Consider the following 15,068-nt stretch of genomic DNA (forward strand, 5'->3'; position numbering starts at 1 on the left):
TAGGTGTTGCCACGTGGCTATTTTTTGTATTTGTAATTATTTTCAAGAGTGCACTGTAATAGGTGCTATCCACATATTGCTGACAGCCCTGGCCTGTTATTAATGATGTTCCACATTATTCTTTTGGGAGGGAAGAGAACAGACCTACAACTTTGTGGTCTGATTGAATTCTGTGCTGCTGGAAAATGTATTTTGAAAGGATAAGGAAGTTGCCAGTACAGAGCCAGCCTGGGTGGATATGTGGGGGTTTGAAGCCCAGATAGTGACATGAGTGGTTTTTTGTGATAGTTGAATAGTGATTTTACTTGTTTTTCATTGGTCTCATGTTGCTGGGAAGTGACTGGAACAACCCTGAATTAACTGTGGTTGGTTAACTTGTTAGGCGCTTTCACAGTAACAACCCTATCACAGGTACCTAAGAGTACCAGAGTGGTTTCTCCTTTCTGGGAAGACTGTTTATGTCCACTTTTACTTCACAGGAAGGCAAAGGTTATGTTGTATTTGGTCAAGTGTAAGCATTCAGTGCAGACAAACATAGTTCTTCATCACTGCTGGCAGGTATTTTGCAGGGTGTATTGTACTTGCTAGATAGTTCCAAATTAAGTAAGACATGAGTGCCACTGTCCAATGGATAGTCCATAAACGTCTCTAATGATCTTTTACTATGAGAGGATTTTAAAAAATGGAGGAAGGATGGGGGGAAAGACTGAAGGTGGTAGCAGTGCACATCTTTAACATTCTGGGCCTTGAAGTACTTTCTGAAAGGATTTCAGACTCTTGATCTCACTGAAAATTATTTCTACAGACACCTTAGTATCTCCTTTTTAGTGTTTTTAAATTGTTTTATTTTATATAGTACAAGGTACATGGTACTTGTGTTTTTGAGTTTTTAATTGATTTACAGAATATATTTCTTCTTTCATGTTATTTTCTGTCTTGCTGTGTGTATTAGAGAAATAAGGGGTAATCATCTATCTGTTGTGCTTCTGCTTGTTGACAATTGGTGCTGCTATCTTTTTACTGCAATGGAGGCTCTAAGTCATGTGTCATCTCCTTAATATGATTTTGCAAAAAAAAAGTTTTTCCTTTCTTTTAGCCAATCATCTGTGTTCATAATAATGTATATATCTTCCTCCATTAAAATAATGAATGCAGCAAAAATATGAGTTTTAAGAAATATTAATGTGACATGATCAATATGAACCTTACCAGGTTTGACAGTAACACAAGTGAAGATATTCCTTAGTCTGTCTCTCTCTTCTTAAATAGCTCTCTGCAGATCATGGTGGATGGATTGACATGAAAGTAATTTAAATAGTCATTTTTATTACTGATTTAAAGCCTGAAGCCAGAAAAAATTGTCTCAAGTAATAGACTTTTAAAAGGCTTTTCTTCCCACCACTTTCTGAAAGAAGAGTTAGTTTGTGCCAGTTGATAGCCAGTACATTTGTATTTTGAAAGTTGCAGCTGCTATTGAGTGTTGATTTGCTACAAGATGTTGCCTTTACAATAAAAGAAACACTTGCTGGTTAGCCCTACACACATTATTTAAGGTATTCATAAGAAAGAAGCATATATTCAGATTACTATCTGAAGTAGATTCAAGCATTTAATGTTCTACTACTTTAGTGATTTATATTCTGGACATCTTTTGGAAGCAATTGAAATTTAGTTAATAGATATAAAAAGTTCCTGTGAATTTAAAAATTCAGTTAATTTAAATACACTGAATGTATAAGTAAATAAGTTCATGAATATACATTTCACACACACAAAAAATTATTTAACAAAACAAATATTTTCTCCAATGAAGGAACTGATGTAATACCTTCTGGGGGACTCAGTCTGCCAGGATTTAGAAATTGTAGATCTCATCCATTAATGCCTAATTCTAGCCCTAATCATGGAGGGAGAAAATAAGTTGGGATTTTTTTCAGGTTGCAGGTGGTTGCCCTGTTTTTCATTATCTAATCACTGAGTTTTCTAGCTGGATGAGTAGTAGTGAAGAGAATATCTCCTCTCCCTGGTCTTCAGAGGCTACTGCAATAAATTCAGCTTGGAAAAAAAAAAGCTGTAGTATTAAGGTTTTAATGAGACACCTTCACGCTGCTCTTGGACATTTCACAGAGATTGTCATAACTTGAAATTTAAAGTCAGTTTATTTTTTAAATGAAAACATTATTTATTTTTTAATTATGACTTTCACAGAAACTCCTTAAACATAGCTCAATTACTCCTATTAGATGCTCATTTGGTTTAGTTTTTTTAACTATCCCTATATAGACAAGAACAGTACTGGTATTTACTGGAGTTAATGATAAATTAATGAAACGAGCTAATAGAAATATCCTTTGAGACACATTTCTACCCACCTCTTAACTACCACAGGGAAAAATGAACCAAAATCAGGCCTTGGATATCTTTTGTTTTCTGTCATTTTACCTGGATTGCACTGCTTTATGTCAAGCTGCTGAGGGGCATGTGCTTGTGCAGAGAAGAGCAGATTTAAAGTGGGCACACCGAGTCTCCATCCTCTACACTGTGTTCAGCAAACGGAGAATTTTTGGTCCCTGTCTGTTTCAGGGTACATGGGGTATTTAACATGCTAAAGAACTGAGTCCTTGCCTTTCAGCTTGTATTTGTAGTGGAATAAGGACATAAAGATTTTACAAACATCAGTGATGTGCATCTTACTCAAGGATCCTTCCAGCTTGGGTCTGTGATGATTAAGTGAAAATGTGGCACGAACCATCTGTTGACAACAACTCTGAATTTGCATGCTGGGCAAAAATGCCCTGGAGCAAGGAAATGGTGGTGGGGATAGGGTTAAGTGGTAACAGGCTAAAGTCACTTCCTCATCAAATTTGTGTACGATTTCTGGGCATTGTCAAGAAGTCAGTGAGAGAACTTTTGCTGAAATAACCATGTTTTAAAAAATCACATTTCAAAAATCCATTCTTTGGGTTTAGCATCTTTTTGTTGCTGTAGAGAAAAATCTTGAGTAGGTGTTACGGAAGGATAAAAAAAAGGCCTCTAGGATTAAGGCCTCACAGCTGTTTGACAGTATATATTAAAAGATCCCTTTGCCTTTTTAATTTTTGATTTTCCTTTCAAGTTTCTCTTGGTACCTCAGTGGAATTGGGGGAAAATTATTAACACAATACTACAGCTTGCAGTTGCAAGGAATTGTATTTGAGCACTAGGCAGGTAGGCTAAAAATGGCTTAAGGGAGTAACAAATATTTTTGGTATGTGTTTAAAGTGCTTGAGAGTGAAGACGTCTGAAAAGCATCGGGGGAAATAATGAAGCAGCCGAACTTGTCTGAATATTTATTTTCCCTCAGTCATGTTTATATACTACCTAGTCCTTTTTTTCCTTGTTTTTTATTTTAAAAGTATCTCATAGCTTCATACCCAAAATAATCTCCTGGGTTCCATCCCTTGCAGTTTTTTCCCTTGTGGACAGAACTTTACTTATTTTTTTTAATGTTATAAAGTGTGCTGTCTGCCATGAAACCTATGTAATTTTGGTTTTTTTAGACCAAGAACTGCTTTGAGAAGGCAGTGTAGAAATGTCCCTCTCTATGTACAGCATGATGGCACATTGAAGGAAGTGATTTAGGAATGGTAGCCTCCCAAAGGAGACTGTCCCAGTGCCTGGTTGCTGGTGGTGACAGGAGATCAGCCTCACAGAGGCACTGCGGGCTGGCAACAAGGGGTGCTGGGAGAAAAAGGGCCCTTTCTCACTTTCCTTGCTGAATGCTTCCCCGGGGGGAAAACTGGAGGGTTATTTGTGCAAAGGAATAGATATATAAATATACATATATAAAATGTATTTCTGGAATAGGTTAAACTTCTACTGTAAACAAGGTAGTGATGTAAATTTCATGTGTTAGCCAAGGAGAAGAAATGCCAGAAGCAAACAATAACTTGCTGTCAGAATTGTAGCCAAGCTAGGCATTACAGTTAAAAACCCCCTTCATTTACCTGGCCCCTGCCCTAAAGATAGTGGGCTTGAGTATCTGCAGATCACCAAGATTAAATACAAGTGATGCTAGACATGGTATTGCCTGTCTGATTCTTTTACGTTTAAGAGGAGGAGAAAGAGACTCTGAATGATGGCAGAAGAGAGTCTGATTCTCCAAACTGATGTCTCTTTGTATGTCATGGGAGACTCACATGCCAATTCAGCTGTCTTATCTGACACACCTTTTCCTTGCTTCAATTACTCACTACTATTATTTCTCGTGCCAGGTTACTATCTTCGCTGACAACCCTGCACTGGCTGCCTATTTGTGTTAGACACCTGTGGTCTTGCAAGTGTCCCTTAATGCTTCATACTCTACCTCAGGTCCTCATGGAAACTAGTCATCTAAAGCAAAAATGTCACACAAGCTATGTGCCTTCCAAGGTTTTTCTTCCAGAAAAAAAAAGGTTTAAACAGGTTTCTGAAGCCAATACACTCCTGCTAACACTTGTAGGAATGCTTAACTTGCTGCAAATACTGTTTGACATTCGTTCACCTGTGTTGAAGGAGTAGTGACAACTTGACTGATGGATGGAAGGGCCTCGTGGCTCTCTGGCTGTCATTGGTCCTTCTCTGTTTACAGCTCAAGCACTGCTTTGTTACCCTCTAAGAACTCTTAGAGAAATCAGATTTAAAAAATACTGTAGATCTGTGAGCATATGTACATTGTTAGTGAATATTCTTTTCGTGTGCAGGTATAAATGGAAGTATGTCACCTCTTTTTCTGTTAGAAAACATTCACTGCCCAAGAATCCTGCACGTAGGGCAAAATGTACCTTGTTCTTCTGGAGCTGCTTGCAAACAAAATTGCTTTTTAAAGTTCAAATATAGAAAACAAAGTCTTCTTGCTATTAAGAACTTCCTCTGCACTTACTTTGCCATCTCAAAAAGATAACTTTTCTGACTAAGAATTTAATGATTCATGTGCTTGCTGGATGGGTGACTGAGAGGATTGCTTCAGTGCTGAAACAATGATTTTGCAGGGGGAAAGTATAGTTGCCAGGCTGCCTCTGCACACTGTAAAGCCAAATTAATTGAAGCAAGTAAAACAGTACTTACAGACAATGAGTATAATGTAATGAACCTTTGGAAGTTTTACCATCCTCTTACCCTATAATTCTGGTAGCTTCAGAAGACTGGAAAGAATAGGCAGATTTTATTTGGCTGCTTTCATACTAAAGGTGTCACAAAGCAGTCTGGAAGAAGAAAAGAAAAATAAGCAAGAAAAGACTGAATTCTAGGATTGTAGCAGGAGATACAGTCAAAATACTATGTTTGTTGATTGATGTGATTGTGTTAGGCAGCTCAAATTTCCACCTTTTCAAAAAAAGAAACAATTTTCAGAATAAATAAGTATGACAATATAAGACTTTTTTAAAAGCTAGAATTTCTCTACTTCTCATTCAGATGATTGCTTAGAAAGAATTCACTAGTTTGATTAGAAGCATTGTTACCATGTAGTCTATGACACTTTTCAATTTGTAAAAAGATGGTTTAATAGAATATTGTCATTTTAACCCCTTAAATGCAGAGTTCCTTTCAAAAAAATCTACACTTGCAAAGGCTTTCTGAATTTATGCAATTATGGAGAAAAAGATAAAATGGAAACATAATTATGTGCTATTTAACGGGAAGTAGTTCACTGAACTGTGCTACCACCACTGGAACTAATACTGTCTGTCACTGGCAATCTCCAAGATTTTATTAACTGAAAATCTTCAGTTTCATATTCTGGGGCAAGCACAGAAATCAGGCAGAGGAGTGAGGCTGCCTCAGAAGAAGAAGCTAGTTAAGTAGTCAAATTCCAGAAAGGAGCCTGGAACCCCTGAGATGGTGGCCACCATGAATGTCCTCATTAAGTGGACCATAGTGCTGCTGGGCCACTGCATGTAACTGTTGCAGTTCAAAATCAGTATTTTTAAAAATCTTTTATTTTGGGTACATCAGTGAAGTATAATGCCCTATAAAGGAGGAAGGAGTGAATTACAAGACTGTGGATGGCTAAAATATTTGTTTTCAATGTCTGAGCTGGCAGCCTAAGTCCTTTCCAAAGTGTTTTTAAAGATGCTTTTCAGCATTCCTGGCAAAACCCATACCTCATCAGTAGTCATGAGATGAAGCTGCACTTGCTTGTAAATGGCCTGTCTGGGCAAAAGCATGTCATGCCAGAACCCATTTCAATAAACTTCAACAGAACAACATAGTAAAGGAACTTGACTAGGCCAAGAAATTTCTGTATTGCTGAAACATGAGAGAAACATTGCAGACAACTGCTCTGTACTCCAGTGAACAGGATACAGTTCCACTTCAGCTGAATTCCTGAATGAAAGTTCCAGGTCTTTCTATTGAATAGGGCAAGGCTCTATTGAGCTGTTCAGGATTTCCATATTTTATTAATTTTTTGAGCAACCTGGTCTCATGGAAGGTATCTCTGCCCATGGCAGGGGAGCTGGAACTGAATGATTTTTAAGATCCCTTCCAACCAAAAATATTCAATGTTTTTATGATTTAAATATCAATAGGAATAGTGCTGGAAGTTATGGTGAAGTCCTCAAAGTTTGAGGTACGGAGGGGTGATGTAGAATTAATATATTTTAGAAAGTTTATGACAGAGCTGATAAGAAAATGCTCTCGATGATTCTATAATAGAAGATGAAAATAATTATAATTAAGAAGAATGGAAATGCACAGTTAATGGAAGAGCAGTTAGATGATGATCTCATGATTTTTGTTAGCTATTGAAGAGAATGAAAACTAAGGTAGCCTTCTGCTGGGGTGTCTTGGGCTTTACTTCTGAACTCTCCTCTAATATCCATAGGCTTTGGTCAACAAGGGTAAATTAGGAGAAATTAGACATGTTCCTGGGCATCAGCACAGAGCCACCATTTCTAACAGTGAAAAAACACTAAAAGGAGTGCACACGTGTCAGGTTTTTGCGTGCTAGCTCAAACAGAGCCCGGAGGTGTACCACAACCCGACTGCTGCACCACGGCAGGCACAGACACACACAGAAGCGCAGGCAGATGAGGGTGCGCTCCTCACCCGAGGGGGCTGTCCCTAAATAGGGTGTGAAGGCACGCAGGCAGAGGCAAAGAAGGGAGAGAGAGGGGACTCTCCGTGTAATTTCTAAGCAGAAAGTTTATTGCCGTTAGACACGGGGGGGAGGGGAGGGAGAGCCGAGGATCTGACAGGGTCCAGGGATTTTATAGTCGGGATAGGAAAGGCGGGGATAAGGGATACAGCAAATGGGATACTTGACAGGAGGCAGGGTTGAGTGCAAGGGAACCAATGGAAATAACACCAAGGAGGGATTTAGGGAAGGAACAAATGGGGTGTCGAGGAACAAAGAACTTTCTAGAGCTGATACATATTAAACTTGGGAAATGAATATAGACAACCTCATACATAAAGCAAAGAGGGAAAAACATTAACCAATCAGGGGAAAACATGCAAGCAGCAGAACAAAGGAATCGTGGGTTCTCAGCATGACTGAAAGTTACATGCTAAACTTGGGTTTCTGACTAGCACAGTTGGTTGTCTGAGTTCTCAGGAGACGTTGTCTGGAGCCACCTGCACCACCACACACACGGTCCTCTTCATTGTGCGTGTTATGGACAGTTCTCACAAAGAAGATGTATTCATCACATTAGACCAAATTGCTGTCAAGAGTGATTTGAATAGAGTTTATCAGTAAATAACTACAAAATGTGATGGAACAAGAGCCAGACCTCAACAGTTATCTACTACACCAGTTTTAGAATGTAAGCAAAATGTCAAGGGCTGATTATTATTCATGAGAAAACCTTGAAAAAAATTCATGGGCAAAAGACCCTTTTTGCATTAACAATACCAGTAATGTTCCTACCCTCCTTTCAGAACAGACATGAGTACCTGTTTGATTTTTTTTTTGAGGTAAATATTCAAATAGCTGCAGAGCAATATATGTGCTCCTGTCTTTTGACTGATTCCTTGATGCCATATATGTGTGCTCCCACACTGCTTCTTCAGCTATTCTCTCCCCAGATGGATCATGGATCTCTGGATGATGTAGGCTGGTGTTGGAGCAACTGTGTTGGGGCTGTTCTTTCCCTCAGGCTGCTCCTGCCCCAAGAGTTCTTCTGCAGAAGCGAGCATTGCTTTTAAGCTGTGCAAAGTGTTTGTCACACAGTCCTCACTGAAAATGCAGGCTAAGATTTTTTTAAGACTCTTAGGAAGAAATGGAATTATGGTATTTAATTTGGCTCCTTTTACCTAATGCTTGACTGCTCTGGAAGTGATGCCTGCAAAAGTTAGGATCAGCACTCTTGCAGTTATAGTAACTTTCCTGCATTGCCTTGGAAGTGCAGTGTTGCCTGCAATCACTGCAAAACTTGTTCTGACAGATCTCTTTGGCTGTCTTCACACAACTGCTGCTTCATCACAGCTTGCAAAGGGACCCCAAGGAGGTAATTCCTTCTCTGGGGAAATCTCTTCTAGGGCTTTTATGTCACTCCATTCCCCTTACATGTATGTGGACCTCACAAGTAGAAAGAAGTATTTCCCTTGAAGATTTCCTGTCCTAGATAAGATTAAAATTTACACTTTTATAATCCCAGTGGAAAACCAGCAGGGGCAATACTAGTTTAGGCTGTTGCCCGTTGTTGTGTTTTTCAGTTTCATTGCCTGAATCTGAAAGTACGAGACTAGAGTAAACTGTAGCTCTTAAATATCAACACGTTTAACTATTTAGGGAAATTTCAGAGCTAGCAGATAGGAAGTTGTTTGTTATAGCCTGAAAACTAAAAATAGGTGCCATGAATAGGTATGAAGAATCCCCAGTGTTATTTTCTGACAAAAGCTACCTTTAAAAAATCAGTTTAGAAACTCTTTTGGAGCTGAATTTAAATTATTTTGTGAAGAACTCACCTTCCTGAAGTTGCTAAATTAATGTCTTAAAAGATCTCCAAATACATAAATCTATCCAAGAAACAGTTGAGAAATGCTTTTAACCCCTCGTTTTAAAAAAGTTATGATAGAAGGAAATGTTTTGACAAGAAAGAACGACTCTCATAATGCCATTTAGATAAATGAATACATTTTCTTATTTCAGTTATATTAATTAAATATTCTGGGATCAGCTACCAGTACAGAATACTTTTGTAAGTACATATCTTTGATATCGGTATAAATAATCCTGGCCTGCTTTGTCAAAAAGATGGAGGAATATCACACATTGCTATCAACATACATAGATTTCTGTAAAAAAGCTATGCAGAATTATTAGACTAGGATCTCTATTGGTCAAATGTTAAAAATATTTTTTTAGTTTCATAGCACTTATATCTTGTCCCCATAATGCTTGTGTTATTTCTAAAAGATTGGTAAACACGCTGCAGTAGTAACTTAATTAATATTCATAGGAAATAATTGTCAAGGGAGTTTGTTGATCTTTCAATCTGAATGAAAGTCAAAGTAGATTTCTGTTGGAATTTTCCTTTTTTTCTCCTCTCAAATTAAAACAAAACAAAACACCCACAAACTAAACACGCAAAAAAAAAAAAAAACATCTGAGAAAGATTCTGTCATACTGATAGTGCTACCAGCTGTCTAGGCACATAAGTAATGTGAGGTGATGCTGTGATGGTGCACTTTCCATTCTTCTATTCCTCCTTGCCGTTAGACTCTTTCTTATTAAAGAAAAATGTCTATTCCCTGCTTAAGAATTTGTGGTTTGAAATAAAAAGAACACATTTCAGAGGAGTAGGATTCTGTCATTAGCATCGTAACTACGTTTTTTACATGATCTTTATGATAAATGAACATAAAGCAAACAAAGCTAAGGAAGGCTTGTGCGGTACTGTGTTACTGTGTCTGTAAAACCTTTTTCTCTCTCATTTCTTTCTCTCTGGAATGCTAAATAGGAGGCCTAGCTTGGGAATCAATAGTTCAATTAGATTATATGGTAGGTTTTTGGATGGCTGTTAGCATAGCCAGGAGATTACTTTCCCTGGATATTGGGGAAAAGCTGCTCTGGAGTGGGAGGCTGTAGCTGCACTTTGAGCCAGCCTGCACTGGGACAAAACTGCAGTATGCAAGAGCCATAAGCTTGTGGTTTTGTTTTATGCTTGCTGGATGCCCAGGGACCGAAACATAATTAGCTATCCTGCATCCAGAAGGAAACAGAAAGCATTTGCAATACATACAAACAATGAAAGGAAGTATTAGGCCCAGGTCCCAAAAAATATGTACTTAACTTTAAGTTTGCAAATTGTTGCACTGGAGTTTGCAGTACTAAGTGCTTTAGAGTGCCGGAACATGAGTGCTGTAAAATGAAACTTTGCAGACATTATGGGATAGCTGACTAGAAGACTTAATTCTAAAAGTAAAAAAAAATAAAATTGTTCCATGGTGAGGTAAAATTCAAACTAAAGTTTGCTTTTAAAAATCTTTAATAAGCATAGATGCAGGCAAATAACCCTGACTAATAGCATCACAAATAGCTTGGGCAACAGAGAGAATGCACTATTGACCTCCTAAAATAAATGTTTGTAAATTCTCTTTTCAAAATACCTCAAAGCAGAGTGTCTGCTGTTCTGTAACATCAACATCCATGTGCATTGCACAAATGCCATTTTGCATATTTGTTGGATATCTAACACAGAAATATTTGAACATGGACTTATTTTGTGGCTATGAGATCATTCATATAAATTGCACTAGATTAAATAGGCTTTGGTTTGCAGTTTTCCACAAACACTCCTCACATAGGAATGAAGTGTATTTCATTTTCATTCATTCCTCACATAATGTAGAATGTATTTCAGTTTGGGAAGCTTAATTTTTTTATAGAATATTCCTGTAAAAATATTATGTGGCTTGGAGCATAAATAGGCATCTATTCTCCATGTTAAATGGTAATGTATAATTTCTAAAGCAAATGTTGGCATCTAGGTGGTCTTCTGCTAATGTCTTAAAATAAGAAATAAGTCTGAATTGTTAATTTAAAGAAGGCTAAGTATTTCCTTAAAGATGTCTTATCTGGAAGCAACCTTTTTGATTTATAAATGTCTGTTCAATAGTATAGTTAATATTGCAGGAATTCTCTGGGAAGCTCGGGCATTGCTCATTTTTGTAATATTTTCGGATGAGAGGTTTGAAAATGTTAGTCTTTATTCTTAGAGTTATCAATTTAGAGAAGATGTAATGAATCACAATTAGAAAAATCACAGATTTTATGTTGATCAAACTCTAATTGCTCACTCAAAGAATTAGTTTGATGGGAACAAGAGCAGCAACAGGTGCTGTGGAATTTTGAAGTTCAGAGCACGTAAGAGAGCCCTGATTCCTATGGAACCCTGGCTGCTTATCTGGGTAGCAGTTTCTTTTTTTTTTTTTTTTTTTTTTTTTTCCAAATATGTCCATAACTGTCCTTAAAACCATGACACCTCTTTATAAAGAGCACTAAAGTCTGTAAAAGTAGGAATGAACTTAGCAGTATTTATTCATGGCTTCTCTTCCATGAGAGAGAAGAGAGCAGCATCTGATCCCTGAGAGCAGAGCCACCAGGGAAGAAACTAGGGACACCAGTGTCTCATTCTCACAAAAAGAATTACATTATATGAGATAGAAATGCATTATCTAAAATCTAATTACCATCCCTGGGTGCCTAGGATAGAGAGCTACATGGCATGCAGTGACAATGTCCCATGAACAGCTTTTGGACTTTGCTCGGTGTTACTGTTTCCAGAACAGAAGCTGTCCATAAACAAGCAGTTTCTTTTTGATTGCATGTCTATTTACTTTGATTTAGTCATCTTTACAGTGGGCCAGAACTCAAAGACTAACAGTGACATAGCAACAACTCTGTAAATGTAAACAGAAAATATTTGATGGGGCTCTTTAAAAAATGAGTTATCTGTTGAGATATGCCAGCTGTTCCTGATCAAGTCTGGTCAGAGGAAATGGAAAGCATCTTCTCAAGTACTGGAAGGTGAGATGGGCAGAGATAGGCTTGAATGGACGTACCAGAAGAAAAGCAGATTTAGATGATTTGGAAGAGATATGAATTATACATTTATATTTTTGATATCCCTGATGTGAAAAACATAAACCAAAGCAAAAAAGTTTTGTTTGAACTACAAAATGTATAGGCAAAATTTGTTTGAGAGACAAAGCAAGACACTGCTGACCCCTGGAGAGAAAACCAAATTCCATAAGTGCAGTGTGGTGGGACTCAAACAGCCCACACATGTGACTGTGCAGACAACAGTGGACCTGTGGCATATGTATTTCACTGCCTGGGTTGACAGAACGTGGAAGGTTCCTTGGTTTTCACTAAAATAGAGAGAAAAGTAACCATGATGTATAAGGATTCTGCTTCATCCTTTAGTCTGCTACACTGAAGTTAAAAAAGAAAAGGAGTCTCTTTTTATTTGGGAAGTGTTGTCATTTCACATTACTTTCACAATAAGGTAGACAATGACCCCCAGCAAGAGAGCTCCAGATCTGAACCTCCCCAAAGACTGGGAGGTATTTTTGTTCTGTGCCTACGTGCCCATGTGCTGAACCAGTAAGTGGCTAGAAAGCCATTGTTCCATGTCTTTATATGATAGATAAGGAAAGACTTGGTTTGCCATTTCCCTAAGCATCAAAGCTTAGCCTTGAAAAAATGTTGAAGGAAATAAAATGTATAAAAAGCCCTAGACTTAATTGGCCACTGCATCTTTTAAGGGTCACAGCCTTAAGGACTTTACAGGCAGTTCTTCTGGTTCATCAACAATGCCTACATGAGGGACAGGCTGCCACTCCTGCAGTGACTTGTGCTCTGCCCAGTGTCACTGGGTTATTCTCCCTCAAGGAAAAACAGGTGTAAACCTACCTATTTTCACTGCAGTTGCTACCATGCGAATGAGAACCTGTCATGATATTGAAAAATGCCACTGATGCCAATGGATGGCTGTCCCTTTCTTCTTGCTCCCTCCACTTAACACAGTTAAAAGGTGAAGGCTGATAACTGATGCCACATTAACAGCAGCAATGGATAGGTAAGTACAATGGAACAAGTACATTCAGCATGAATTATTGTTTCACGTTTTCTCTACCAAATCAATGAATAAAGCAAATTGAGCATATATATGTAAATAAAACTTAACACCCCCTGATTTGTTTGCCTTCATCATATCTCTTTTGAAATTATTAATATTTTGTGGTATAAGGGCTGTAAGTCAAACTAGAGACATTATTAAAATCTAGGAGAAGCAAGATAAAAAACATTATGTGTGTGATGAAACTTCCAATCAATGGTAGAGGTTGGTAACTTTCACAGTAATCTCAAACTTTCATGCCATAAAATAGCCTGATCCCTAGAGGTACTGATTGCAGCTTAGCAGCCATTTTATACACATATAGTTTATTTTTTTCTCCTAAGACACAAAGGGAAATGTGGTATCTGCTCCAGTGACATTACATGAGGGAGAGTTGGAGATAAAAAGTAGACATGGAAGATACTTAAGATTAATCACTTCATGTGATTACAGCTGAGCCAAAATCTACAGCCTCAGCTCTGTGATGTTTTTGTGGGATTGTGCTGCTGTAGCTATGTCTCACTTTTGCTTATGAGGTGTTATCCCTTCCTCACCTTCCCACAAGTTCCTGGATATCTTGGCTGTGCCATCTCTTCCAGTATCCACAATTCAACACCAGCTGTGGATTTCTGAAGATACTTCCATTCTTTCTTCCCCAAAAAAAAGGCAATAGATCTCATGTTGGAGTGTCCCTGCCTTCCTTCCTGCTTCAAAAATGGCAGTAGCTACAAGAGTCTGCAGGCTGTACAAGGGAAGAAGGTGCTGCTTCTCTTTTCCCAGAGAATTTCATAGAAATGTGTAATTTTCAGGAGCCCTGAAGCAGGTAGGTGCTGTCCAAGTAGCTGTTCTGCACTAGATGCAATGCTATAGCCTGAATGGATGTGTGTTGTGGTTTGAATGTAGCCTGAAGCCTGCCTATTGTGTCACACTGATCTGAAAATATTCCTGTGAAAGTAAGATACACACACCCCCTCCATCCATTTTCCAAATTTCATTCCAAGGCTACTGTAAGAAATATGCTGGCAGTCCATGAGACCCTGGGCGAGGGGATCGTGTGCACCCTCAGTAAATTCACCAACAACACTAAGATGGGCAGGAGTTTCAAGCTGCTGGAGAGTAGGAAGGCTCCCTTGAGAACTGTGTCCAGTTCTGGACCCCTCACTTCAGCAAAGACATTGAGGAGCTGGAGCAAGTCCAGAGAAGGGCAATGGAGTTGGGGAAGGGTCTGGAGCACAAGTCTATGAGGGGCAGCTGAGGGTGCTGAGATGGATTATCCTGGAGAAGAGGAAGCTCAGCGGGGACCTTATTGCTCTCTACAGCTGCCTGAAAGGAGGTTGTAGCCAGGTGGGGTGTCTTCTCCCAGGCAACTGTGACAGGACAAGAGGACATAGCCACAGGTTACATCAGGGGACATTTAGGTTTGACATGAGGAAGAATTTCTTCACTGAAAGAGTGGTCAGATATTGGAATGGGCTGCTCCTGGAGGTGGTGGTGTAATCATTCTCAAAAGTGTTCAAGAAATGACTGGATATGGCACTTTGTGCCATGGTCTAGTTGACCAGGTGGTATTCAGTCAAAGGTAGGGTGGTGATTTTGGAGGTCTTTTCCAACCTTAATGATTCTCTGTTTCTGTGATGCTAAATTTCCAGTGTGGAAAAGGAAGCCTGGATGTGAGGCTGGCGTTGTAGCCATGACAACCAAAACAGAGGAGATGTGAATGAGGCAGGCACTCAGAGCGGTGCAGGGCCTTGAAGAAAAGGCCAGATCCTAGAAAGAAAAGCTGAGCTGGTTGCTGGTATATAGGAGTTTGATCAGAAAAAGCACAGTTACATTTTACAACACGCTGTGCTTGTGAATGGTATATGGAGACTTTTATGAAATGACAGGAGGGTGTTGCCTCTAAAAGAAAAGAAAATACAGGTGTAGAAATGATTTGGAGGAAGAGGAATGTCAGGTGATAGGGTTTCAGTGCAAGGAGAG

The 15,068-nt window shown here is 38.7% G+C and overlaps 1 long non-coding RNA gene across 1 annotated transcript in view; it reads left to right on the forward strand.

Annotated features, from left to right (window-relative positions):
• The window catches only part of LOC108445043, a 74,053-nt gene extending 60,933 nt beyond the window's left edge, over nucleotides 1-13,120 (forward strand). The window contains exon 4 of the long non-coding RNA XR_001859782.1: nucleotides 12,899-13,120. This is a non-coding gene — a long non-coding RNA (uncharacterized LOC108445043). The remainder of the gene's footprint in view (nucleotides 1-12,898) is intronic.
• Nucleotides 13,121-15,068: the final 1,948 nt, after the last annotated feature.

Source organism: Corvus brachyrhynchos, unplaced genomic scaffold, assembly GCF_000691975.1.
Source record: "Corvus brachyrhynchos isolate BGI_N302 unplaced genomic scaffold, ASM69197v1 scaffold80, whole genome shotgun sequence".
Classification (NCBI taxonomy): domain Eukaryota; kingdom Metazoa; phylum Chordata; class Aves; order Passeriformes; family Corvidae; genus Corvus; species Corvus brachyrhynchos.